Genomic DNA, 27,981 nt, shown 5'->3' with positions numbered 1-27,981 from the left:
TACGGTCATTGCTCCAACTGTGCCATGATTGATAGCAGCTTAGCTGCAGTAGCCAGGAGCTCAGTGTGGGCTACAGATCCTCCCTAAAGGGGTGGTTTGCTCAGTCTGCATAAGCACAGTGTTGTCCCAGCTGGATTCTAGCTGTTGTGTAAGGCAGTTAACCTAATCCTAGCTCTTTGCTGCAACTCCAGTGCAGATACAGCCAAAGAGGTGTCTCAGATGGCTAGCTAAGCTGTTGGAAAACAGTTTCTGTGATTCCTAGATGGCTTTGTTCATGAAGGCTCAGCATCAAGAGGCACCTTTTATGTATACACTGGGAAATATACACTCCTCACAGCCACCAGCCTTCCCTCTCACACCAAAGTCCTACTTTCTCCCATCACACCTTGGCATCCCATTTTTCAGGGAGACAGTGGAAAGAACGAGAAGATGTAGCCACTCAGGTGTCAGAAAGTTGTCACTAGGTGACCCAGAAAGTGAAGGATATGATTATGAATCTGCCTACTAATAATGAGCAAAAAAGAGTCTTCAACTTGCTGTGAGAAAACAAGCAGAATGCCAAGTGGAAAGGGCCAGCCTATCATAGAATCATAGAATCATAGAATAGTTAGGGTTGGAAAGCACCTTAAGATCATCTAGTTCCAACCCCCTGCCATGGGCAGGGACACCTCACACTAAACCATGCCACCCAAGGCATCTTCCAACCTGGCCTTGGACACCGCCAAGGATGGAGCATTCACAACCTCCCTGGGCAACCCATTCCAGTGCCTCACCACCCTCACAGTAAAGAATTTCTTCCTTAGATCCAATCTAAACTTCCCCTGTTTAAGTTTGAACTCGTTACCCCTTGTCCTGTCACTACAGTCCCTGATGAAGAGTCCCTCCCCAGCATCCTTGTAGGCCCCCTTCAGATACTGGAAGGCTGCTATGAGGTCTCCATGCAGCCTTCTCTTCTCCAGGCTGAACAGCCCCAACTTTCTCAGCCTGTCTCCATACGGGAGGTGCTCCAGTCCCCTGATCATCCTCGTGGCCCTCCTCTGGACTTGTTCCAACAGTTCCACGTCCTTTTTATGTTGAGGACACCAGAACTGCACACAATACTCCAAGTGAGGTCTCACGAGAGCAGAGCAGAGGGGCAGGATCACCTCCTTCGACCTGCTCGTCACGCTGCTCTTGATGCAGCCCAGGATATGGTTGGCTTTCTGGGCTGCGAGCGCACACTGAAGCCGGCTCATGTTCATTTTTTCATCAACCAACACCCCCAAGTCCTTCTCTGCAGAGCTGCTCTGAATCTCTTCTCTGCCCAACCTGTAGCTGTGCCTGGGATTGCTCCGACCCAGGTGTAGGACCTTGCACTTGGCATGGTTAAACTTCATAAGGTTGGCATCAGCCCACCTCACAAGCGTGTCGAGGTCCCTCTGGATGGCATCCCTTCCCTCTAGAGTATCAACCGAACCACACAGCTTGGTGTCATTGGCAAACTTGCTGAGGGCGCACTCAATCCCACTGTCCATGTCACCGACAAAGATGTTGAACAAGACCGGTCCCAACACCGATCCCTGAGGGACACCACTCGTTTCTGGTCTCCAGCCGGACATTGAGCCATTGACCACAACTCTTTGCGTGCAGCCAGCCAGCCAGTTCTTTATCTATCAAAATGGTGAAATTTTATGGAAAGTGAATATTTTCCTGCTGTGAATATTTCCCATTCTCCTTCCCATGTTCATAATCAGGCTTAGTTCAGGCAAGTTCAATTAAGATATCTAGTTTGGTTTATAAAAAAATACAGATGAAGACACTAGGTTTAGTGGAGTTAAAAACAGATGATGAAGAGTCCCAAGTTCCTGAAATCTAGCAGTAGCAGGAAAGTAACAATGACAGTTCAATGAAATGTATTTTCTGAACCCAGAATACAGTTGAAAAATAAAAAGGAGAGAATTTGAGTGATTTGGAGCAAGGTGACTTTAAAATAAACGTAGGTATTCAAACCTGCTTTGAGGAGGAAAGTGACTTTGAGGAATGCTTGAATGACCCCCACCCCCGTCAAGCCTCAGTCTATTTCCTTGCAATCCCACACACTTCGTCTAAGTCACCCGAGAGGACAAAACTAGTGGGTGTGTAATTTTTTTCCTGTTCCTCCTGGGTGGTCTGCTGCAAAGCTTGAAATTCGTATTTTTGTAGCAAATAATGAAACAAAATGACCCCCCGAGCCCTACCATATAGGAGGAACATTCAGTACGCTGCAAGACTGTAAGTCACCTCTGAGTCATCAGATCCAGACCCCTGCTATCTCCAGCAATCATGCCACATAAACCAATTCATATATCTGTCTTGTTCCATATTAAAAATGCTGTGGATGTTTGCCCAATTTCTAAGCCTTTTTAAGCTCTATTCTGAAGGATGGAAATTTTCCTCAAACTTGCATCTTAAATTTATTCAGAGACAGCTGTACACTTTAGTTTCGTGTCAAGAAGACCCTTTATCCTAGCTCTTCACTTCATACAGCATTAACCCCAAGCTTCAGTCTGCATAATAATAGCCTGTCTATCCTCATCCAAACTTTGCCTTGCCAAGCCAAGCTCTTTCCAGTCTCCCCAAAAGAAGACTCAGACCCACCACCCAAACGACCTTCCTTTGCACCTACAGCAGCTGGAATCCAGGTTTTTCTTGTTTTGCTTTTTTTAAACTGGGTGACCGGCATTGCAATCAGTTTCACAGAGAGACTGTAACAGCAGCTTGTACAAGGGTTAATAGTTGCTTATCTGCAGTAGAAATATTTAATCTTGAAGGTTTTAGCCTTGTATTTGCTTTCTTCATTACAGCATCTCAGTGAGCATGACTGACCATCAGATGCACGTTTTCTCGTATCTTCTTTCCTAATGATAAATCTCAGGTTTATAATAGTAGTTATTGCTATTAGTCCCTATTAAATTTTCTCCCACTTCTGTAATTCAATTCTAAAGGTTCAGCCAAGTTTTTATTTGATATTCAAATCCTCATTTGCAGTGCTCGTACTGCTAAACTTTTTGTTAGCAGCAGTTTTCATTACCACACAATTTTATTTTCCCTCATATTAATTGATAAGAACACTAAATACTCAAACTTCATCATGTATCATGCATTTTTAAATCCAAAATACAATATTGCATTTTCGTGTTTAAAAACAGCTATCCTAGATAGTTACAGTACAATCCATCATACCTTAACCTGTCTTATTCTATTTTTCACTTGCCCACATATCTGATTACTTTAATAAAAGTCTTACTTTCTGAAACATAAAGGGTTTGTGAATGACAGCAGCATGTAAACCTTAATATTGAAAAAAACTAAGGAAGTTCAGTAAATTCACAAACCTTTCTATCATAGATTGGTTTGGGAATATTTTTAGCCTGCCGTATTGAATGGAGTAGCATTGGAGTTACTGTTTTATTGGGGTTTTATATATAAATGTAGGACTAAGCCTAGCCTTTATCATAAGTAAGCTGTTTTCTTAATAAAATAATGAGTTAAAGCTTGCTTATGGTCTGAGCTCTGCTTTTATGACTCAGGTTCAGTACCTGGACCCATATTTAAATCCCTAAATAAGTGTGGCCTGAAGCACTGCATAACTCCATTTGCTACTGATTTAACTGCAAGTCCAAGTTATCAGGTTTTCTGTCCTTTCACAGGACAAGAAAATTTCATTTTGGAGAGAGCTGCAGATTGACGGTGTTGCCATGCTTTGTGGCTCCTTGCAAAACATGTATCTCACTCTTTACTTTTCATTCTTCTTTGGAGGTGAGTTAAGCAAGAGGGCCACAGTGTTTTGATGCCCAGTGCTGAGAGACAGGAAGCCAGCTACAAGCTGTTCGGAGGCCGGTGATTCATGAACGCTGAATAGAAGAAGGCTAGAGACAGCACAATGCCCACCAAATTAAACCTTTATTGGCAGACCCCAAACTCAGCAGAATGCAAAACACCGAAGTGCTTGTTTATGCCTCTGCCTTCACCTTCTCTAAGGTCAGAAAGGTTTGCCTGATTATTTTGAATTAGGTTCAGTTTAGTATTTAACAGCTGAGATGTGCTGAGGTATGACAGCTTTGTATTTTAAAACACTTCCTTCTCTGTCCCCAGAAAAACCTCTGAGATGACCTTTTTCAAGAAGGATTATAAACGTGGTGACCTCATACCACAAGATTAGCATCCAGCCAAACCAGAAGCTAGCCTGAGACTTCTGAGCTAACGAGAAGCCTCTGTGAGTTTCTTGTGCTAATTTGCTCCTTCTGATTTGAACAGCATTTTAATACTAAGCTCAGCCAAAGCTAGGTGGGTGGTAGGAACAACAACATATTCTTTCTGCTCTTTGCATCAAGGTGCCCCCAATCTGCTGACTAAAACTTCCTCGTGAGGTACTTTGAGTTTCACTCTAAAGTAAAAGCAGCAAAATTTAGGAGCATGTAGAAAAAGTGGCAGCAGAAATCAAATTTGGGCTGAATTTGGAAGTAAACTTTGTATCAATTGTTGTGTGCATCACTGAAGGGGTGTCCAGAGCCAGGGTGGAGTCAAAGGGAAAACAGTATGAATGGCAGGAAAGCAAAAAAAAGAGGCTGGAAGGGATACACAGTAAAAACCCTGGAAGATTAGTGCTCTTTATTATGAAGAGACAAGCTATTCTCAAATGAAGTGTCTCCACAGCTATAATCCTAGTCCACCTTCAGCCTCCCCTGTCCTTGGTAGATTAAGCTAGCAGTTATGGGCAGTCAGGTGAAGTTCCCGACGACTGGAAAAAGGGAAATATAACCCCCATTTTCAAGAAGGGGAAAATGGATGACCCGGGGAATTACAGACCAGTCAGTCTCACCTCTGTGCCTGGCAAAATCTTGGAGCAGATTCTCCTGGAAGGCATGCTAAGGCACATGAAAAACAAGGAGGTGGTTGGTGACAGCCAGCATGGCTTCACTAAGGGGAAATCCTGCCTGACCAATTTGGTGGCCCTCTATGATGGGGCTACGGAACTGATGGACAGGGGCAGAGCAGTTGATGTCACCTATCTGGACTTGTGCAAAGCCTTTGACACTGTCCCACATGACATCCTTGTCTCTAAATTATAGAGAGACATCAATTTGATGGGTGGACCACTCGGTGGATAAAGAACTTGCTGGATGGCCACACACAAAGAGTTGTGGTCAATGGCTCGATGTCTGGCTGGAAACCGGTAACGAGTGGTGTCCCTCAGGGATGGGTGCTGGGACCGGTCTTGTTCAACATCTTTGTCGGTGACATGGACAGTGGGATTGAGTGCGCCCTCAGCAAGATTGCCGATGACACCAAGCTGTGTGGTTCGGTTGATACTCTAGAGGGAAGGGATGCCATCCAGAGGGACCTCGACACGCTTGTGAGGTGGGCTGATGCCAACCTGATGAAGTTTAACCATGGCAAGTGCAAGGTCCTACACCTGGGTCGGAGCAATCCCAGGCACAGCTACAGGTTGGGCAGAGAAGAGATTCAGAGCAGCTCTGCAGAGAAGGACTTGGGGGTGTTGGTCGATGAGAAAATGAACATGAGCCGGCTTCAGTGTGCGCTCACAGCCCAGAAAGCCAACTGTATCCATGGACTGCATCAAGAGGAGCGTGACGAGCAGGTCGAAGGAGGTGATCCTGCCCCTCTGCTCTGCTCTCGTGAGACCTCACTTGGAGTATTGTGTGCAGTTCTGGTGTCCTCAACACAAAAAGGACATGGAACTGTTGGAACAAGTCCAGAGGAGGGCCACGAGGATGATCAGGGGACTGGAGCACCTCCCGTATGGAGACAGGCTGAGAAAGTTGGGGCTGTTCAGCCTGGAGAAGAGAAGGCTGCGTGGAGACCTCATAGCAGCCTTCCAGTATCTGAAGGGGGCCTACAAGGATGCTGGGGAGGGACTCTTCATCAGGGACCGTAGTGACAGGACAAGGTGTAACGAGTTCAAACTTAAACAGGAGAAGTTTAGATTGGATCTAAGGAAGAAATTCTTTACTGTGAGGGTGGTGAGGCACTGGAATGGGTTGCCCAGGGAGGTTGTGAATGCTCCATCCTTGGCAGTGTCCAAGGCCAGGTTGGAAGATGCCTTGGGTGGCATGGTTTAGTGTAAGTTGTCCCTGCCCATGGCAGGGGGGTTGGAACTAGATGATCTTAAGGTGCTTTCCAACCCTAACTCTTCTATGATTCTATGAATCTCCCTGCAATGCACTGGAGTAAAATTGGTCAAACAGTTTTGGAGATAAGTACCACAAATAATGCACTCAATGCAGTGTGGTGACACTGCAAATCATATACATATTGTGACAGCTGATACAAGGAACAAGGACTACCCCAGAGCAGCCCAGCAGAGCCCTGAGAACTGGTAAAGACCTCTGGGAGCCGTGTGTTGCAGCCATATAAAGGACAGAAGAAAATGAAAAGCAAGAAAACCTTACATGCCATTACACATTGTAACTGTGCTGCACAGGCTGTGTTGAGCACACCAGGTCTAAGCCTCAGCATTAAAAAAGAACAAGGGTAAGAAAAGTTAGGGAAAGGTTGTGTTTCTCAGTAAAAGGAGAAAAAAGTCACAGAAATGAGAAGCTGACAAGAAGACTGCAGTGTGGTTTGGAAGTATATTTTTCAGCATCTAACATGTCCAAATGTTGACAATCTATTATCAGCCATGGACAGTGTTCTCTGGTTGTGCTGCTCAGAGCCTAATTTTCACCAGCAAATCTTACTCTGCTAGCTTCTTTCAGTGGTGTCTGTGTTGACAGAAATACAAAGCTCTGCAGAAAAACATTATTTTTGCTTTCTGCTATTCCCACAGGAATATTCTTTTTTCTTTTTCAATTACAAAATAAAAATATTTATGAATCTTTTAACTAAAACTAACTTTAGAAAAAAGGGAAATATGTACATACACACAGAGACAAGTGTGTATATATTTTGTTTGTCTTGGGTTTGGGTTCAGTCTTACATATTAGGATATATGATGGCTGACTAATAGACTAACACTTAGAATACTGAACAGCAATAATTTTGCCTGTACATCAAAGGTATGAACTTGTAAACTTAATTGCAGAAACAGTGTAGGTTTATACGAGCAGAAAAAGACTAACAAACGATAAAATGCTGAAAAGCCCAAAATTTCTCAAGAAAAATCATGATGCCAGGCTTTTTCAATGTGCATATCTGTGTACCACATCTTGTTCACTTTTCTTCAGGCTGAATTTATAACTGCTTGCTTACAAAGCAATGCAAACACCAAGTGAATTAGAGCATCAGGATTTTACCATGTGATTCTATGGCATTATGACAAATCTAAAAGTAAAAGCACCCTACCTGGTGCCTTTTTTTTTTCTGGATTTTAGTTGGGTTTTTTTTCTTTTTTGGGGTTCTTTTGACTTCTCCCTGGTCTGCCAAACTGCAAACTGCAGTGCCATGTATTCAGTGACACTGCAATCCCCTCTTGGATGGCTTCCCACTGCTGGCACCCCAATGCATCCCATTTTGCCCCAGCTCTGCCCTGTGGGGATGCAGCTTAGTTAAGAGCCACAGTACTGGTCCCTCAGCACTCTGGCAATGCAGCCCCTTTGCTGTTGCATCAGAGCTGATGCACTAATGGTGTGTTTAAAAGTAAAGTGTGTACATCTTGCATGCTGCCCCCTCTCATCTTCCAACAACCTGTGGGGCTGCAAAGGGGCTGGAGTTTGCATGAACACCTGTGAAGCACCAGTATCAGGGAGCCTGGTCTTGGCTGAGCCTCTGTGTACTGCTGTAATACAAATATTGGCAAGTGGTAGACTCAAAAGCAATGCTAACAGCTCTGGTTTCTTCCTAACCGGCTAGTTAGGTTTGATGCTTTGCTAGAAAATCAGCACATCAGTTATGTATGCTATACAGTACATAAACCCATAAAAGCCATACAGGTTACAGGGAAGGCCCTGGGGATTCACTGTTTTGGCAGGTGAGTAGGATCTAATCTACAACTAAAACTCAGGTAAGGGTTTGAAGTCAAAGTTGCATAGCAATGCGTCACCTTGCAGAAGAGTTTTGGACAGGAGAGCAACTAAGATGTGTCAGGAGATCATAATAAATATGTACATAGTGTTGAGGAAATACCAGGTGTCTTACCATGAGCAATGTGTGCCAAATAGGGCCTCTGAAGAGCTAACCGCCAAATGGGGTAAAACAGAACAACACCAACTCCAAAGCTGGGATACAGCACTTGCCCTCTGAAGTGGAAATTAGCACACTAGGCAGGATACGTCCATGTACTGGAATATTATTTCTATGCTAGAAACTAATTGGATTTGCCATAACAGTGCCTTGCCCAGTGCCCACTGGAAAGCCAGATTTTGGATCCAGAGCACCAAAACAGGAACAAGATCAGCTTCAGAAAGAGATGAGGTTGCACTCATTTTTGTTCAGCATTTTCCAGGTGCAGATTTAATGCAGATTCATGTAAGAAGAGACACAGAGAAACAAAACATCTCTGAGACAAGCTGGAGATTCATCTCTCCTTAAATCCTCCCTCCTCTGTCCCTAGGTAAACTGAATTTAATGCTTCTTCCCAAGCAAGACAATCAGTTATGAAGACACTGAGAGTCTAAATAACACTTTTTTTTTTTTTTTTTTTTAAGAAGGAAGATTATAAATAATAGTCTTTCAGAACAAACAGAAATGCTATTGAACATAGGAATGCATCAGCATACTGACCTGTTAAAGGCAACCCAGCCCAAGAAGTGGATATTTTGGAAACACATGCGTAATGGCACCCAGGAACTATTTTTCTTTTGCGGTTTTACAGCATATCATAGCAGGCACCTCTCAAACTAAGTTACAAAGCTGTAGAAATTTTGTTGATGGACGTTTTGATAGGATTTAAATCTGGCTGTAACTCACTCATGAGGATGGGGGTTTTAGTCTTTTTTAATACACAATATTTAGCTCAGTTCATTGCATTCTCATTTCACCTGTTTCATTGGCAGAGATATAAAACCCAGCTTGTTTTGTATATGCCATCAGTGATGTGAAAGTGTGATACACTGCTGTGCTACTGCCCTGCAATAATATGCTACTAACTGGGTACCTCTGTGTCATTGTCATATCTTGTTGCTCACCAGTAGAAGAATCACCTGAGCTGAAGCAACTGTGCCTAGTAGAAAATTTGTCTGTATTTTTGTATAATTTCAGTAATGTATTTCAATAAACCAGGTTTTTGTAACCTCTTTACACTACTGCAAAGTGACATTTACTAGTTTGGTAAATGTACTGTATATCCTTAGAGAAAATAAAGGAAATACATAGCAGTTAGCTCTTAATGACTGAGAGAAGACGTCTTTTCTTAACAGACATTTGCCATTTTCAGTAAAATTAGTTCAGATATTTTATTTTCTCTATGCTGGCTACACCTTTACCATTTGTCAACACAGTGAGTTGATGTCATGCTATACAGGTTTTCCACTCCAGGTATGTCCAGGCTTCACCATAAGACGAACTATGAAAATATCTAAGTGGAAAAGCTGGGTAGTTTATCCATTGCGCACCAGGAAGAGCCTGTGTTGCAGTGTGGACAGACCCCATATCAATTCATCTAGTGGTCATTTCATTAGTATATTCATGAGAAACTCATGAGAACATGCTCTTTTTTTTACATGACTTAGCTCAGGTATTTTTACGTCATGGAGACCGTGATTGTCTCCTTGGGCGGGACCTAACTCATGTAGATCTGAAAAAGTTAGTTGTTGAAATCTCAGCTGTTTACCCTACTTCCCATTATAGGCAGCAAGCACATCCAGGGGGAAGTTCATCTCATCTGGAGGTAGGTAGTTAAAGTAAGCCAGAGAGATTGCACATGTGGGTTGCTCTCCAGCGAATGTAGGGGAAGCCTAGAGCAATCAGTGGAGAATTAGACAACTAAACCTTAAATATCTGTACTGAGATGGAAATAAACTTGCCCAATAATTCTCTGTCAATGATAAATAGCTGCTACAAGGAAAGCTGTGCTCTTGGTCATAGTTTCATGGCTTGGCTTGTAAAACATGCCCTGCTTCAGGGTCTCCTATCTCCCCAGACACTCCTCAGAGCGTTACAGTGTGTAAGTAGGTCAGCACTTCTGTTAACGTTATACCACTCCAGCAATAAACCTTTTGTTCCTGCAAAAACAATGTCCAAATGCAACTTCTCTAGCATCTGTTTGGCTGTGATAGCATAAGCATGGCTTGCAGTCTAATATTTGTCCTTTTTAAATAGATCCATTAATTTATTCCCTGTGCAGGAAACCTTTGTACAGATTCACTGCGGGAAGGAAATAATAGTTGTGTAGAGGACAAAGACTTCTAAAAAGGCAGCTTGTTTCCATCCACAAACTGCTTGCAATACCTGTGCTCCTTTACCATTTTATAACATAAGCATTATATAAAGTAAACATAAACTGTGAAGTTTGATGGGACTTTTTCTGGTTTGTTTGTTTTGTTGTTTCTTGTTTGGTTTTTTGTTTTGTTTTGTTTTGTTTTAATAAGATTTTTCCAAATAAGGCTGTGTTTTTATATTTGGTAAATCAATTTAAGTAGAAGGGTGAGCCAGAAACAATTTGGAGTCTCAAAGGATCAACATATAAGGGACAAATAATTTTACACTGTTCCATATGCTTGGATATAGGGATCCTAATTATGGTTTTGTCTTTATTTCCCACCTTTACTTGAGGACAATGGCAAATGCCATTATTGTAACCAAGTACAAGAACTTGATTACTACAAGAATGAAGCTCTACTCAACACTTTTCAAGATATGAAGCAGCAATATATAGCCCAGCTACTAAGAAAAACCTGATATTATAATTGTTAATCTTCTGTTACCTTATTTGCACCTTACAGTACATTAAAAGATCAACTGCATTTTCTTCTTTGCAAACTAAATTCTGAAAACAGGTATGTTTTTGATCACAACTTGAAACTTCTGCTTTCAAAGATTTCCATCAGAATTACAAGTCAGTCATTTATGGAAATATTTGGGAAAAAATACATAATAGTTCAAGTAATTTGAAAAGTTCAGTTTTCAAGAAGTGTTTCTTCTTGAGCTTAATGGCAGAGGAACACAGCTTGCTGTCCTCAGTTCAACAGGACGAGCTTGCCATTTTCTCTTATATTAAGTGAACTGTGGGCATATCGCAGACATGAAGACTGCACACAGCAGTTATCTCCAATTCTTTGCTGTGTGTCAGTACTCGTTCCTAGATTTTTGCCCAATCAAAATCATTATTCCCTCAGGCTGTTGTTTTTTAAGCTCAGATTTGATCTGGTAAAATTTGGCAGCCTTAGTCAATTGCCAGCTTGAGCATCTTTATCTGAAAGTTTGACTCTAGATGTGACTTTCTCTTTTTTGGGTTTTTCCTTAATTATATTAAATTAAAATTCTTAATTGTTAACATTTTTCTCTCTTGTGTATCTCTCTTGGCAGTATCTCAGTAAAATAAATTTTTAAAATATATTTGAAGAATTTCTCTAGACCTTGCTGAGAATTTGGGTATTATTCCAAACCTCATAAATCTCACTTTACAGTAAGTTAGACACCAGCTACGTGGCACATTAACAAGATTGCATAAGATTTGGGTTTTAGTGATACCATTATGGTGTCACTAAGGACTTGTGATATGAGGGAGACCAGATATTCACCTGATCCTTATAGACCAAGAAAGTACTCCTCACGGAAGTGCCATTGGAAAATATACTATAAGGATTAATTTGGATCTAAGTATTTTAGCCATATATTGCTCTTTTTAAAATGAAAGAAACTGAAATTGCTTAAATTATTTCTCATGAAAAAGGCAATATGGCTTTTGTGGTTTTTTATTTATTGTGTCCTTGGGAATAAATAAAAGTTATATTTGAAAAATCATCTTGATATATATATCACACCTATTTTGAAATTCATAAGTGCAGTACTTTTCATGCCCATTAAATTTAGACTAGATACCAAAGTGCCTGGACTTCACTGGAAAGTGAGAATCAATGCTCATTGTCATCAACCTACTTCTGCATGTTTATGTCTTCTAAAGACACCTCCACAGGACAGAAATGATATTATGTGTCAACAGTCAGAGCACAGGGATTACAAAAAGACCCAGAACAGCGGTCATTATGGGCAAGCGGTAATTTTGACCTCTCTGCTTCACTCTTGTCTCCACCATGGTACAACTTACAGCCAAGCTCTCTTTTGTGACGTTTCCCTGTGACTCTGATAAGCCATGACTCTCCTCTCTTCTCCCTGTGTTGAGAGAAGCCATGGTTTTGATTCCATCTGTCCAGAAGGTCTTAGGTTGAGTACTTCACTTGACAACTGTTTATAACCACTGAGTTTAAACACGAAAACCCAAGCTAAGGCTGATACAAGATTTTTTTGGCAATACATAGAATCATAGAATAACAGAAAAATAGAATGGTTTGGGTTGGAAAGGACCCTAAAGATCACCTAGTTCCAACCCCATTGTCAGGGGCAGGGACACCTTCCACTAGACCAGGTTGGTCAAAACCCTGTCCAACCTGGCCTTGCACACTGCCAGGGATGGGGCAGCCACAACGACTCTGGGAAATCTGTGCCAGTGCCTCACAATCTTAACAGTGAAGAAGCACCCTCACTCATAGTGAAAAAGTGTAATACTCAAATCCATGGATAGATAGCTCCAAAGTTCTTCAGTCATTAAAACATCCATGGTGCTGTTCTCACAACACCCATAGTTCACAGCACACATTTCCCAGAGAAACCTCAATTCCAGTAAAGCATTACTATTATTGTCTAAGTAAATTCTTTCTTTACAGCAGAAAAGTTTTTCAGATCTCTTCTGCACATTGTCTTTAAATCATCCAGACCTTCCACCACCTTCACAGTCTGATCTTAAACTTAAATGATTGATGGTGGTGTTCTGATGACAAATACTACTGTAATGAACCAGAGCATGGATATTTTCCAAGTTGAAAACCAGAAAAGAATCATTAAATCCATGATAAATCAATTATTTGAACAAAAACACAATCATGAATGAAAAGAAAGGAAAACAAGACAGTCCATCAGTCTTAGTGACTGACAACAGAAGTAGGATATAGGTACAAACTATGTATTTTTTTTTCTATTTTGTTATTTTATGAGAATGCAGTATGCTTAAGCAATGTGCCATTATCTTTCAGTGATATACTGTAGCCAACCGTCATGCAGGAGAGGAATCCGTCAGCAAGCAGGAAATGAGAAATGGCAGCTAGTCAATACATTGTCAAAGTTTCAGATATAATGTGGTAGAAAACTCATGCAAGTAACAGAACTAGCTAGATATGATATTGGTTCATATTTGAAGCAGCTGTTGTCCAACTCGACCATCATTCTTATTTGTGAGCATTCAAAAAAAAAGTGTTTGTCTGAACAGATATTTGGAGTATGACTGCTCTTCACACAAATATTCTTCTTCACGTGTGAGCAGCAGTAATGTTTGTTATTTGCTATTCAATATCTGCACTTCCATTTAAACTGCTCCAATTCTCTGGTTGGATAGCAAAAGCAGATTCTAGATGATACAGGTGATTATAGACGGTGGTAAAGACACATAGATTGTGTCACTGATCACTTTCTCCCTTAAGGAAAGGGGCACAAGGAACATTTCTTGCAAATGGAAATAGAATTATATTTTTCTATCAGTCATAAACCCTGTAATATAAAGTTAGGTTAATAAAATGAAGGACAGATCAGAAGCTGAAGGATAAATCAATAACTCTCACGTCTATTACGCTGCTGTCATGTGTAAGACCAAGAGAGGATTATATCGACTTTTTAAAGGCAAATGAGTTTCTTGTTCTCTGCAGCCAAGGCTACTGTTCCCTCTGGCAGGGCTATTGACTAGGATTGGATATTGAGGTCTTAGTCCCATAAAGGAGACCTCCATCACTTGAGGTGAGGGACCAACTTCCCAGCTTATCAGTGATGATGAAAGTAGGCTTACTGAAGGCTCTAGCAGAAAGTCAGTGCTGATTCTTGCTGGTGCAATTGAAACTGAGTGCATCCAGCGGTTCTCCCCTTCCTCCAGCAAACTTTTTTGCTCCATTACAGCTAAAGGAAGGGTATACATCCTCAGTTCAGTCACTACAGCTTACAGCTTGGTAGTTTAGGATGTACTTTAGATGCTTCAGCTAAGGTATCAGACTGAAGTGGGACACCTGAGGCTCAAGTGCATGTGCCATTCTTGCCACAAGAGAAACAGTCCACAGCTATGGGGCATAGTATGTGACAGCTACTGTAATAGCTTATCTCCACCAAGGTTTACTTCAGCAGGGGATGTGACAGCCTCTGCTGTCATCTTACTTCTTGTTCCTTTCGATTCCCCGGTGCCTGGGGTCGTGGCATTTCATGGCATTAGGTGAAGTAATAAAAAATACTTCCACTTTAAACCAGAGTATGAAGAAGGTCAGAGGACACAGTAGTTGAGCAAAGGATGGCTAAGAGCTCCCACCTTGATACAGTTACTCTCACAATACATTTGAGCAGCCATCTGCAATATGGAACAGATCTATTGATGCAACAAGTGGAACATGTAATATTAGTGCACCTGAAAAAACAAGCAAGAACTGGCAAGAAATGTAGCTATCAGTGCTGGTCATCCCTGCCATAGAAAGAGGATCTCAGTCTGGGAGAGGCACAAAAAGCAGCTACTGCAGTATGAGGAACTGGAGAAAGCCTTCATATGGGAAGATGTTAAAACACTGGATAAATGAAGGCTGAAAGAAGAGGGGTCTGCTGCAGACAGGTATGTGGTTGTAAACTCCAAGGAGGCAGGAGGTCTGTTTAGGCGAAAGAGCAAGCACAAACTGATCACAGAGAAATGGAGCCTGAAAATTAAAAGATTGTTGGAAACTGCAAGTGTTTTAGACTTCAGCGGAGTGCTCAGTCTCTACCTGATAAGTGGGGTTGCATGTTGTCTCTTGTGCTACAGATACCAGTGTGCAACTGGGCACTGGAGGAGTTCTGGGGTTCAGAATCAACCTTTAGGTTCTGGAAAGACTCAGAAGCTTATAATGGTTGTCAGGAGTGCCATGTCACTGAGGGACACCCTTTTGTGTAAGGTCCTTTTAAAGCCACTTTTACAGCCCTGCGTTTTGCCCATTGCTGTGTGCCAAACTTACGCAACCCAGCAGTTGCCTTATAACATTTTCCAGTGCACTGAAAAGTTCCAGACTATAGTGAGGAACTAAACAGTGGAGTGGCAAATTTGGCTCTGACATTATTGCTGAATAGGATCCCCCAATTAATGCAATCACCCCGGACTTTCATCTGAACAAAATTATGCAGGTGCACAGTTACAATCATTCTGATTACTGTCATGCAAGAACTATATGCAAGTGTAACAAATACACCATGTGCCAAATTATGTTCTCTGTAGCACTTCAGTAACTTCAGTGGATAAGCTCAAGGCACAACAAAATAGTGTTTGCTCTTGATTTTGGTTTTGAATAAGACATAATTTATAGCTACCAAAAGATAATTTTAAATTAATTTTGGTCCTTCAGTCTAAGAAATTCCTCACAAACAGCATTTTGGGAAAGTCTGCTTATCTTATAGCTATTCCCTTATGAAGGATTTTATTCCAGTTTTTAAGTTATCCCATGTGTCTATAGGTAGAAGACACTTGGAGTGTGAGCTCTGCAGCACTCATCTATTATTTTAATGGTCTACTCTTCAAATGCAAACCTGAAACTTGAAAAGAGCTGAATTTTCTGGTAATAGGCTTAGTTTTCCCAAATGGTATTATGATAGATGGAAATTTTTGATGGAGTTAGCAATACCTTATCGGGTGCAGACGTTAAAATTTACATTTTGATTTATGGAAAGGTTTGCTGAAGAACTGTAGTTTAAGGTGAGAGGAAGCTTGCTGTACTAAATCTGTAAGTAACTAAGATACAGTAAGCCAGTGAAATCATGCTCCAGAATTGGCCAAATTGAGTAGTGAAACTTGCTATACTAATAAATCACAATATTAATACATTGGGGTGATACATCAATATACTCCACTTAAGAAAAATAGTCTGCCAAGTTATATCAGTTTGCTGGTATGTTTAAAGTGGCTATTTGTAAAGATAACAAATGTAGCAGAATTAGATATCTTATCTGACAGCAAGACTGTTTCCAAGGCAATTCTGTTATGTTAATTTTGAACTAGTCTTAGAGCCAGAAGGTCCAACTTATGCTTCTGACCCCACAACTGTCCTTGACGGGAAACCATATCATTTTACTTTGTAAGTGGCCACCTTTCCCTCACTCTCAAACAAAGTTTGCCAGCCTTATTCCATGAATATATTCCACTTGATCTCTACATTCACAGTTGTTTGCTATTTAGAGACATTAGGAAGAAACAAGCAAATTGCTGCAGAATGGCACAGTAACTTGTAGGGCTGGGTACAAAGAAAAGTAGTAAAAACTATTTGAAACTCTCATTTAGGCACTGAATCTTCTAAAACTGCCTTTCTGGGCAGCTAAGTAATACCATACTGTCAAGTTGTATTATTCCTTTGCTTTAAAAAGAAAGTAGGAAGTCAAAAGTAATCCCAGGTCTGCAGGTGACTTTTTCAATTGGCACATGTACTAAATTCTTTGCAAGTCTCTTATCAGAGGTGCAAAGGTAAGCAACATCTCAGGAAATTTGTAAGAGTTTGATTATTAATCTATGAATGTATTCTCCAGGAAACAAAACACTAGTTAATTCTGTGGAATGCATTTTACAATTGTTTTGAGATGTATTTTTCACATCTTTTTTAGAAGCCTGTGGTTTAATATTATCTTGTAACATGCTGCAAGTCTCTGTGTGGTAGTTCCACACAGTGAGCGCTAGTGAAATTAAAACCAGCTTCTGCTATATCTGGTTTTAAAGGGGATATGATATTTGCCACCATTTAAAATTATTTCCCACTTATATGTGCCAGTATATTTACCATCATATTTCCCTTTCAATCACAAAGGAACATTTTGCATCTCAGGCCCACAGCTGAGCTAGCCACTCAGTCGTAAATATTGGCAAGTGCTGACATTTTGAAGTGCCACTGCTGGAGCAGTTATTTGACCGATACAGATGAAACCTAAGACCTTGTACGTGGTGCTATGGTTCAGGAACCTTTCAATTATTTTAATCCCTGCATGTCAGGGCTGCTTTGGAGGCAGTTCATTCTAATTTCATTTCATTGGCACACCTGCTATTACTGGCCTTGAGCACATTCTGCAGCCCACCCCTGCTTTCCAATATCCTTGAGATATTTCTCCATTGCTTGACTCAGCAAAAGGTTTCTCCCCTTTTTCACCTATCAGCCATTTCAGCAGTCCCCACTAGGTCCCCATTCTTCAGGCTATTCCCCTGTTCCTGAGGATCTTCTCCCAAAGCAGAAGATATCAATACAACAGTGATGCTATGTATGTGACCTCACTTAAGATACCTGCCCTCTGGGTTTACCCCTCTGAAAACTGAAGCTCTCATACTCTTGTGTAGGTTGATTAATATTTGTGCAGTACTTTGTCCTTAACTAGCACAACGTGAGTGCCAAGTAGTATTAAATAGTGAGCAATCCTACCCTGGTAAAGAACAAAGTAAAATGAAATGTTAAGTCTCTCTTTTATCCAGTGAAGGGAACAGAAGTGACCTCTTAAAACTCCCATTTCTCCTAGGAAAAAACCCAAATATCTCAGCTAGCTACCAGCACTGAGGCCAGGAAGGGTGTCCAAATAAAGAATAGTCTGTAATTAAAAGCCCCTTCATCCTTCCCCTCACAGTAAGTTAGTAGAGGAAGTGGAGCAAGAGCTTCTCAAGCCTGACCCCAGTCATATGGTAGCACAGTGGACTCAGCGTCCAAGGAGCTGGCCCTGAAACTCCTGCCTGAAGCAAGTGCTGGGTGTGAAACACACTGGGGAGTGAGCAGGAGCTTGCCTGGAACATACCCCACAACACAAATGGTTGCCCAAAGGAGACCTACCAAATTACATTCCCTCTCAATTCTTCCATTACCTCCCCATCAGAGAAATCATGTTTCTCACATTAAAGCCATCTCACAACATTTCATTTACATGCTACCTGTTTCTACAGGTACCTGACTTGAACCCCCTGCTCAGTGGCCACCTAAGCCTGCAGGCATATGACATCTGCAGACACAACATTGATGTTTACCTGTTTCCCCAAGCATCTTTGGAGCTGACACCAGAATTACTGCTGTCTGATTGGTGCTGGCAAAGGGGAGAACAGCCGCTCACTAACTCCATCCTTTGTGATTGGTTTCAGCATCCAAATCCATGGGTGGTTGGAAGACTATGAATCTTTATTAGGGATAACTACAGCACTGCAGCCTGCTGTGAGTCAGTTACACTCCCAAAAGGAGCACGAGTTCAGACTTGCCCCTTTCTTCCATGTTTTTCTACTTAGTAGCTTTGGCACTCTGCTCCAAGCAAGCTTGCCTCTCTCCATCACATTATAAGCAGTCTTATTCTTTCCCTGAATCTCACAGAAACAGTGGACACCTGCTGTGGCGGAAAAGCCAAATGACACTGTGCTGCCGTAAAATATTGTTGTGATCGAGCTGAACATTTTCCGCTTCTGTGCTAGCATTTACACAGCTAGCCTGTATCACACCCACAACCCGTTTAGATAACCCACCCCTGAAGCCGTGCAATGGCTGGGAAGTGAGCAGGGTTAGAAGTCCTTGTGCTGTGGTAGCTCAGCTCACAGCTGTGCAACTTTGCTCAGCCTGCTAGTACATTGTAGGCAGCAGCAGGAAACTGCAGATATATGTTATTGGCTTCCTGGCTACCACAGCTACTGAGCATCAGAGGATTTTTCCTCAGGAAGGCAGTACTAATGATGGCAGTTGTGTTTGCTCAAATGCTCGGAGAAAGTTGGCACTACCTTTGAACCAAGAGACAATCTTTTTAATGAGTTTTAACTTGCAATATTTCTGATCTGTGGATGAGAGAACAGCCTTAACAGGGAGTAATTGTTACCATTTTTTCCCCCAAGAGGTGTTTGTTACAGTAGAGTCTGTCAAAAAACTGTCAAAACCCCAACATCTGCAACTTTGAGCCTCATTATGCAGGGGAGATTTGCTGAAGTGCCTCCTCAAGAACTGAGGCATGCCAGCCTATGGTTCTCATAAGAACAATAGTCAGGCATCTTTGCCCTTCTTTCAATCTTAAGCTTGGCTGCTGGCCTGGAGTACTTCTTCATTCTCCCTCTCACATTTTCTAAATTCTCATTCCAAACAGATTTAAACAAACCTTACACTTTGAAGGAGAAACAACTGGCTCCCGATCAACTTTGAGGTCACCATGTGGACAGCTATATACAGAGCTGTCTGTCAGACATGGTGTAAGGGCTTTGCATGATACTCTTTTCCTTCATGAACTCTGTCAGCTGGCCTTGGGTCTTGCCAAGACTTTGCTTTGTACACATCTGTGGTACTGATACTTGCAGCTGCAAGCCATCAACTCAGAGGTTTAACAGAGGGCAGCGACACAGCCCAGTCTAGGCTGTGATCTTGTAGCATTAATAGTCTCAAGGGACCTGACCCTGTGGGCAGGTACTTGCCCTGGACCTGTCTCTCTGCCTTTGAGCACATGGGAAGCCTCTAAAACCATCAGAAGTGCAGCCCTGCTGGTACAGGCCTGTATGTTTGCTTAGCAGATGAAATAACATCATTACGTTATCTACCCTCATTTTCAAGCTTCTCAGATACAAATATCTGCTGAAGATGGTATTGTACTTGCTGTTCCTCCTTTGCTACGCTTTCACAGTAAGATCTGCAAAAAATCCTTTTGGTGTACATTTTTTGCCAATTGTTACACAGTGTCAATCATCCTTAATACACATCTGTCTTTTCTTTCATTCCTCTACCTTCATCTGTTCTCCCAGCAGAGCTGTATATATTTGACAGACAATCGGTAGAGCAGCACTCAAAAAAGCAGCATACACAGCATATAGACCACCAGAGAAAATAAGGGAATAGATTTACTTTTGCCTTCACCTTTAAACAAGAATTTGTTTAAAGGTAGAGGCAGAATAAATGTGTGTTGCTTTAGCTGCACTGCCAAGAAGATGTAAAACACCTGCACTGCATCCAATCCTTCCATCCCAAGGTGGGAACATCCATTTCTGATTCTAGGTGATAATGATCTTAGCCCTTGATGAGGTTTATCCTGTGTCATTTACTAGTATCCTTTGTTTGAATACATGTAGTGAAAAACACTTGACTCAAAGGACACTTTACAGTTCCTAGGATTTATCCTTTTTCCCCGAATCAGACATTTGAACTGTGCATTTTTAAGCCCTTAGTAGTTTCAATGACCCACATTCTTTTGTAGTACAGGGACATTTACTAATCCAGAGACTTTTCTAATGGCAAAGAAGTATTTTTTTTATTCTACGCATATACACACACATATGAGGAAATGTATTTAAAGGAATGGCTGTCCCAACAAATCTACAAACTACATGGAAAAGCAGCTGGCAGAAAAACAAACACATAAAGCCAGAGTAAGTTCTTGGTCTGTAATATACTTTCATTTGTAGATATTGAAGTTACTGACTACATTTGAACTGTCCTGTCTGATAGAATAGAATCTGGCAAGAGTTCTTCTCTGAGTACAGCAGAGTCTGACCCTGTTCACTCACTGTGAATACTGAAAACTTATGCTTTGCCTGCTTTATGGTGCTCTAGATAAAAGATTTTGGTCACTGAATAAAAACATTCCTTGTATATACATAAATTCATACTTGACTTTGCATCAAGGTTTCAGAAACCTGAACCTGATGGAGCTCTTCATATGCAAAATAGTTAACACTCTTTCACGGCCTAGAATAAATCTGCATGTACACAAAGACTCAGATAGCTCCCATTTGTGAAAAGGAGAGCCGCAGGAATCCTGCTTCTAAGGGTAATTTTATTCTCATTTGTTAAAAGTCACTGAGACTGGAAGAGGGCATGTTCATCTGGAAATCATCTTGCTGGCAATCTCTACTATAAAGACGAAAAACAATGTGATCTACATTAAATTTCATTCCCTGTTGAACAGCAGGACATATTCTTTGGACTTTGCTGCAGGAGCCTGATGGACACCTAATGCAGCACTGACATAAATTCATCTATTTCCCACCTCCACTTTCTCTTCACTGAAGCATGACCTGTGTATAACTGTGCTACCTATACAGTGCCTTATTTGAGGCTCTTTCCTATATGTTACTGTGTGATGTAATCCATAGCTCAACATGCATAAGTCATTTTCTTGCAATCACCAATGAAGATACAAACATTTTGTGCCAGATACAAAACCGTTTTTTTCTGATTCAGTTGAGAAATTTCTGGTAATGAATGGTGGTACTGATATCCTGACCTCCCATTTCTAGGCTTATGGTTTATGGCACATTGACTTTCTTAAGGAATTGTTAAATGCCATCAGGCTCCTGCTGTCATACAAGAATTGGACACTCATATTCCTTTCCTGTTGCTATGTGAGTGGAAATTTCTTTTATTCTGTGTGGATTTATGTTCCTTCCCTTCACGCTAATCTCTCTGAAAGTGCCTGACTTTAACATCTGTATAATGATGTCAACAGGGAATCCACAAAGTCAGAAAAAAGCCTTCAGTTTCCATGGGGAAAGAAGGATTCATTATAGGACATATTTGTCTCTGTTTATGGGAAAACAGATTTAACTGATAACATCTTTTCTTTGGTCACAGAAACCAAAGTGCATGCTAAAGGAGGGGGCAGAGGAAAGCAAAACAGATTTCAACAGTAAGCATTCAGCTGTGTGAACTGAGCAGGCAGCAGGAACTCACACACAGGCAGTTAGCAGCAGCATCTGTCCTTTAACATTATCCCGAACTACAGTACAACCATTTTTGTCCAGCTGAGACCAAGGGAAATAAAACACAAGAGGTTTTCCTCCCTCTTCTGGTCCTGGGCTGTGGGCCTCTCTGTGTGCAGTGGTTTTGCATCCTCATCTCTCTGGCCACAGGATGGTCTGAGAAGCTGCTGTGGCTGAACAGAGACTGCTTGGTGCCAGCCTGACAGGCACACATGGCTAGCATGGAGCAATACATTAATTAAGATTTCATAGGTCCAGAGTCACTTTCCATGCGCTGCCCATTGCTCATTGCAACTATGTTGGAGCAGTGCTTGGAAAACATCAGGGTAGACCCAGTGACCACACTTTCACCTGAAATTCCATCATCATTTTGCCAACGAGTGAACATTATTTATAAACCTACTATAATGTGGTCATGGTGGAAACAGAATGAGACAAACAGCATTCTCCCTGAATTACCTTATTTTTTCTGAGTTTTTCAGGCTCTGATTCGGCCATCAAGTTTCTTTCAGTGAAAATTAAGCTAATGTAATGAAGACTGCATGAATTAGGGCTTCAGGACATCTATATCCACTACTGAATCCCTGATAGAAAATCAACCAAAATCAACCCAAAATATGAACATTTCACTATGAAAAGGTAGACAGTATGCCATGCTGCATACTTAATAGTGTGCACTCCCTGAAGTTAAAATGCCCTAAAAAATAAGAGTATCGCATAATATATAGATGCACATATATTTAGGATTTAATACATAACATAGGAGGACGCAGAAAGGAAAACCAGCTGTCTCCAAGAAAAAATTTTTCAAATAGATTTTAAAATTTATCTTACTGAGATAATGCCACTGATACCACAAGACAGAAAAATCTTAACATTTTCATTGTCTTTTTAAATTAAAACTTGATATCAATCTGCTTCAAATTTAAAAATAAAGAAGCCACATCTAGCTTCAAACTTCCAGTTAAAAATGCTCAAGCTGCCAAGTTAGCTAAGGCTGCCAAACTTTGCCAGGTCAATACAGGCTTTTCAGATCTGCCTCATTCTCCAAAAAAAAAAGGAAAGAGGTCAAAGAGCTTGTGAGTAGATAGAAACTTGGGGGGGGAGAGAGGGAAGAGAAATAATTTCTCTCAGTATTAGGATCTCATCAAATTGATAGGGAGATTATTTTTCAAGCATTTTACCACTGGGAATTGCTGAAAAGTAACTTTTCTGACAGCTTTTTCTACACAAAAATCAGACATAGTAACCTTTGTCATGGTCTTAAACCAAAATGGGGTTATGGAACATAAGCATGAGACAAATATTTCCTTTAAAATTGTTTTTGAAGAGAAACCAAATTTCTTTCTGTTCCTACAGCACCTCAGGGATCATGAGCAGAGTTGCATTTTTATCAGAGGGGAGGGGTTATGAATGATGACTTGGAATTTTCCAGAAATAAAGTTATACCAGATTGATTAGAGACTCCACAGCTACTGATATAATAATTTCCATTTTCAGTAAGGATATGATCAAAAACAGAGGTTAGAACCATGACGGCTTTTCTATCCTTTCAAAACTACCTTGTTCTTCAGCTGGAAGAATGGGTTCTTTCTTTTGTTCTCGTTTGTTTGTTTGTTTAAAAAAAGCATCTTGGAGAGAAATAAGGTGTTTCCCCCAACATCTCTTACCCCTGCAGAACTGATCTTGCCATTTCTGCTCTACAATTGAGCAAAATCAAGTAGCTCTTCCCTTGCAGCATATCAGAAGATTTCTGGCAGATAGTGAAGATCTTTGCACCCTTCATGACACTGATACCACACCACGGTCAGCCCCTGAGGTTGTTAGAATGATTTCTCCTTGTTCTTTCTGTGACTTTTGGCCTCTGCTTTGTTTTTCATTCCACTTTGCATTTTTGCCCATTACCACAAGAAACCCCACTGGCTGAAAAATTGTGTCAACAGGGTGTAGAATATTGCAATGCCTGTTAACAAGCCAGGACATATATATAAAATAAGCGTTTTTATGCTCACAGGTGGTGTAGATTGTAAAAAATATTCCATGTTCAACTTTTTGATTGGGTAATCTAATGCAAGAGCTATTTTTACATAAAGGAGTGGAAGGCCAAGTTCTGCTTTTTATTGTTATTGGCAAAAAATACCCCAAATCCAAACCCTTTGCAGAGTAATTAAAGTAGGTGGCACAGCTTCAATTTTATACACTGATGAAACAGAACACAACGGATTGCAATCATTCAAGCTCCATCTATAAATATATCCCCATTATTTTCTTTGAACTTAGACTAAATATTTAGACCATATATTTACCCCAATGAAGTTAGTTGCAGTCTCCAGCAGGGTTAGGTCTTCCATTTGGGTCTCCCTGTTGTCTTAATTTTTTCTTCTCCCTCTAGTGTCCTCCCACACCTTCCTCCATTGGGTGATCTCAAGGAAAATCTCTGATGGATTTTTCTTTTTCTCTCTTCTATGACCACATTTTTCCTTATATATAGACATAGCAGATTATCAAGTGGTATAGAGTGATGACTATAAGTTCCTCACATAGCAGACTCTTTCTTATGAGAAGAAATCACTTTTCTTTATCATAGTATCCAAGGATATGGAAGGTGTCCTTTGAACCATTTCTGGGAGAGTGCCTTAGGCACCAAGAGCAAAGAGACTAGTAAGCAGCAAAAATCACAGCATCCCTTGCAAATCTTTAAGAAATGATTCATTCCCATCTAAAGCTCACATGTTACCACCTGTCTGTGTGATGGGGATTTTCTACTTTGTTATGTGTGATATAAACGCTTGAATCAATAAAAAGGGTCAGCTCCTGAGCTACTTTATAACTGCTTTTCCTGTTCATGTCTCTTGACACAATACTGGCACACTGCAATGAGAAGACCACAGCATCTATCCTATGTGACACAAATTACACCTTTACTGTCACAGTAGCTCCTGCATGGCATGCATTACACATCTGCTTATTTAGGCTCAGCCCTGAGTTTGTATGCAAGACCAGAGTTGCTGCTTGCTTATGATTTCCACTCTGGCTTGTAGCTTGCGTTTAAGCCTACTCTTATAAGATATATGGACTCAACCAGCTTCAGCTGGCTCTGCCTCAGCTGCCAGCAAGCCTCATGATCTCCTCTGTGCCTAATGCCTTAGACCACCAAATTCTTGCTGGTATCCCCTTGTAATCTTCCATCATTATCAGGCTACAAAGCTGCTCTCCATTTCTAGCACTGCATCAGGTATTTTAAAGATCTGCCCACAACCCCAGGATGAGCAAAGGATTACCCAACAGCTGATATGATTGTGCAAGGTGAAAAAAAAAATGTTGTCCAGTTGTCATACAGCAAAGTGGAAATCTGACTGAGAAACATACGTAACAAGGTAGCTGAATGATGAAAAAAACCCCAACACATCCCCTCCCAAACTCCCCAAACCAACATAAAGCAGTTCAGGAACCTGTCTTCACGGCAGCAAGAAGTCATTTCTATAAGCACTCTTGTGAGGTCTTTGGCATGAAAGCCACTGAAGAAATACTGATGGCTCCCTTGCCTTCTCCCAGTCTCTGGAGAGAAATCCCAGAACCAAGCACTGCTGCCTCACAGTCTAGAAATACTGAAGAAAGACTTTCTGGCTTGATATCCAGCCTGTGAAGGTCCAGGGCTCTTTAAACCAACCTTGACAGACACCATGAAGGAAACCCTCTGGACTGGCCCTGCCACAACCATAGGCTAATCCCTGCTGAGGGAACATCTCGTGCTACTGATGATCCAACCAGCATGGTTGGCTACAGTACTCAGTAAATGCGTTTGTGATTGTTCCCATCTTCTCCATGTACAGCATCTGTCTCCAAGGAAGTCTGACTCTGATGGGTACAATTTCTAAAGAAGCTGTAGAAATCCTAGGAGCCTGCATCTTGGTAAGACTATTCACCTGCATGCCCTGCAGAAGCTGGCACCTTCCCGTGCTTCCCTTCTCCCCTTCATACGCTCTGTGCAGAATCACCTCAGCTTCATCCTTCTCTCCAAGCACCAGCCCCAGGAGACATTCCTGGACCTGCAAGCTCTCTAGCCCCAAAAGAGGTCAGTTCCTAGTGTTGGCCACCAGTCCCATTTTCCTTAATCTATGTGAAGCTCTCTATCAAAGCACAATTTGCAAAACCAGTAACTAGCTGTCATCTGGGGTTTGAGGACAAATGCGTGAATGTGCTGTGTGTGAATGTGCTTCTACTCTCTCCAGGATAACAAATGCCAGTCAACATTCCCACACATCAAGGACCAGGCACTAGGACAGCCATAGGCAACCTGACTCAAACAAGCCTTTCTGTTAGTCGCTCTCTGGGCTTTTAAAACCCTCTGCCCCCACTCACAGCCCAGCAGAGTCAGACCTCTGAGATGAACTTGGGAGCAATCTGAATTGAGCATCAGCTGAGAGAAACTGCATGTGGTCCCAGACCAACCTGGCTGGTGTCTGAGTGACCAAAATTAGTACATTGAGGATCTGGCCTCTCTCCTGGATCTCTCCATAGTATAATATCACATTAAATGGGTCTTTTGCAAATGTGGCCAGAGTAGAATTCATACTCTCAAATACCTGCTCTATTTTCCTGAAAGGGACCTGAATAGGCAAGACTTCCTCAATTCCCTCATCACTCGTTACAGACTAGAATTAGATAGAGCTGAGACATACCATTAACAGGTTATCTCGTGCAGCAGTCTGTTCAGCACCTCTCCTTGCCTCCATTCCTTGCTCAATGCTATTTTGTCCCACTCATTCTCCAACAGCTTCATTAACAGCCAGGATAAGTACCAAATAGCTATGCTGGGTGATGAGGGGCACCACCATAGGAAATGGGAGCTTGCAGGATTCCTGCAGGGAGATGAGAGTACTTTTACTGTCCTGCAGGAGTCACTATATATCAACCCCCAGCAGAGGCTTCTTCCACTTGGCCCTCCCACTTTATTAATTAGTAAATTAGGCAGTGCAGCTCAGTGGAAATATATCCTGATACCATCTGCATGCTGGGGGGCAGTACTCTGAGAAACACAATGCTGAGTACTGAAAGAGTGCCTGGCCTTTAAGAGTTGGCATGCTATGCAATGCACAATGCCATGCTATTCACCAGCTCACCTGTGGGTAGCTTTATTCCTAGGCAGGATGTAAAGACAATACAGTACCCTCATACAAAGACAGAGGAGAGTGCAACAATGAAGCAAGACTACAAAAATATAAAACAAGGAAACACATTGCCAAAGTTAAAGACATAAAATGTAGCAACATTCCTCAGCTGTTTCAGTATCTTAGCTGTGATGAGAGCCTCAGTAACCGGTTTTGATGGCTCACCTCGGGCAAGCACCTCTCAGAAAGTCTTTTAGAGCAACAACCTTTTTTTTTTGTGTTAAGATGGATAGCAGATACAGAGCAGGTGCTCTGGGAAAGTTGCCTCTTCCCCTGCATAGAGTGCAGCAACCCCTCCAGCCTCTCTTCCTGCAGGTGTGCGAATCATCTTTAGCGCTGGTGCTCTTCAAAACCAGGGTGGGGATCAGCCATTTCTTTCTTAAATAATTCTGATATACACTATGTCATGTATTTGAATTCACACATTTCTGGTTTTCTTGTTTTAAGTTCTTTAAAACCAAGCTCACTTCAAAGTTTATTAATTAAATGCAGTGCTTTACAATATAACCAAAATCGGCCTATTCTTAACACTGAGTAACTTAAACACAATACTTATGAGCGATAGAAGTGAGATGTAGAGCATCTGAATCAGTTGACAGCCCACATCGCATCCTGTTAGCTCTAAATAAAACTATAGGCTGCTGCCTCTAGATTGTCTATGGCTATGAAGAAACAATATGTCTATTGTGTATGAAGAAACCATATTGGCTTGATGGTCTCAGCTGTGCTTCTCTGGCCCATACAGGCACAGGATGTGTCTGATGTGACTTCTTATTTTTGTTAAAGTGGTTTCAGGTGTTGAACTTTCTAACCTAAATTGGTGTCTTCCCTTTGATGAAAGCTGAGATGCTAGGCAGCAAAAGCCATCCTCAAGCCAGAGTGCTACAGATCATGTGGTTGTGTGATTTTACTGAAGGCCTGAGTGAACACAGACAGCATTGAAGGTGGCCCTTC

Source organism: Psittacula echo (genome assembly GCF_963264785.1).
Source record: "Psittacula echo genome assembly, chromosome: 4".
NCBI lineage: Eukaryota > Metazoa > Chordata > Aves > Psittaciformes > Psittacidae > Psittacula > Psittacula echo.
This window is presented reverse-complemented; position numbering follows the sequence as displayed.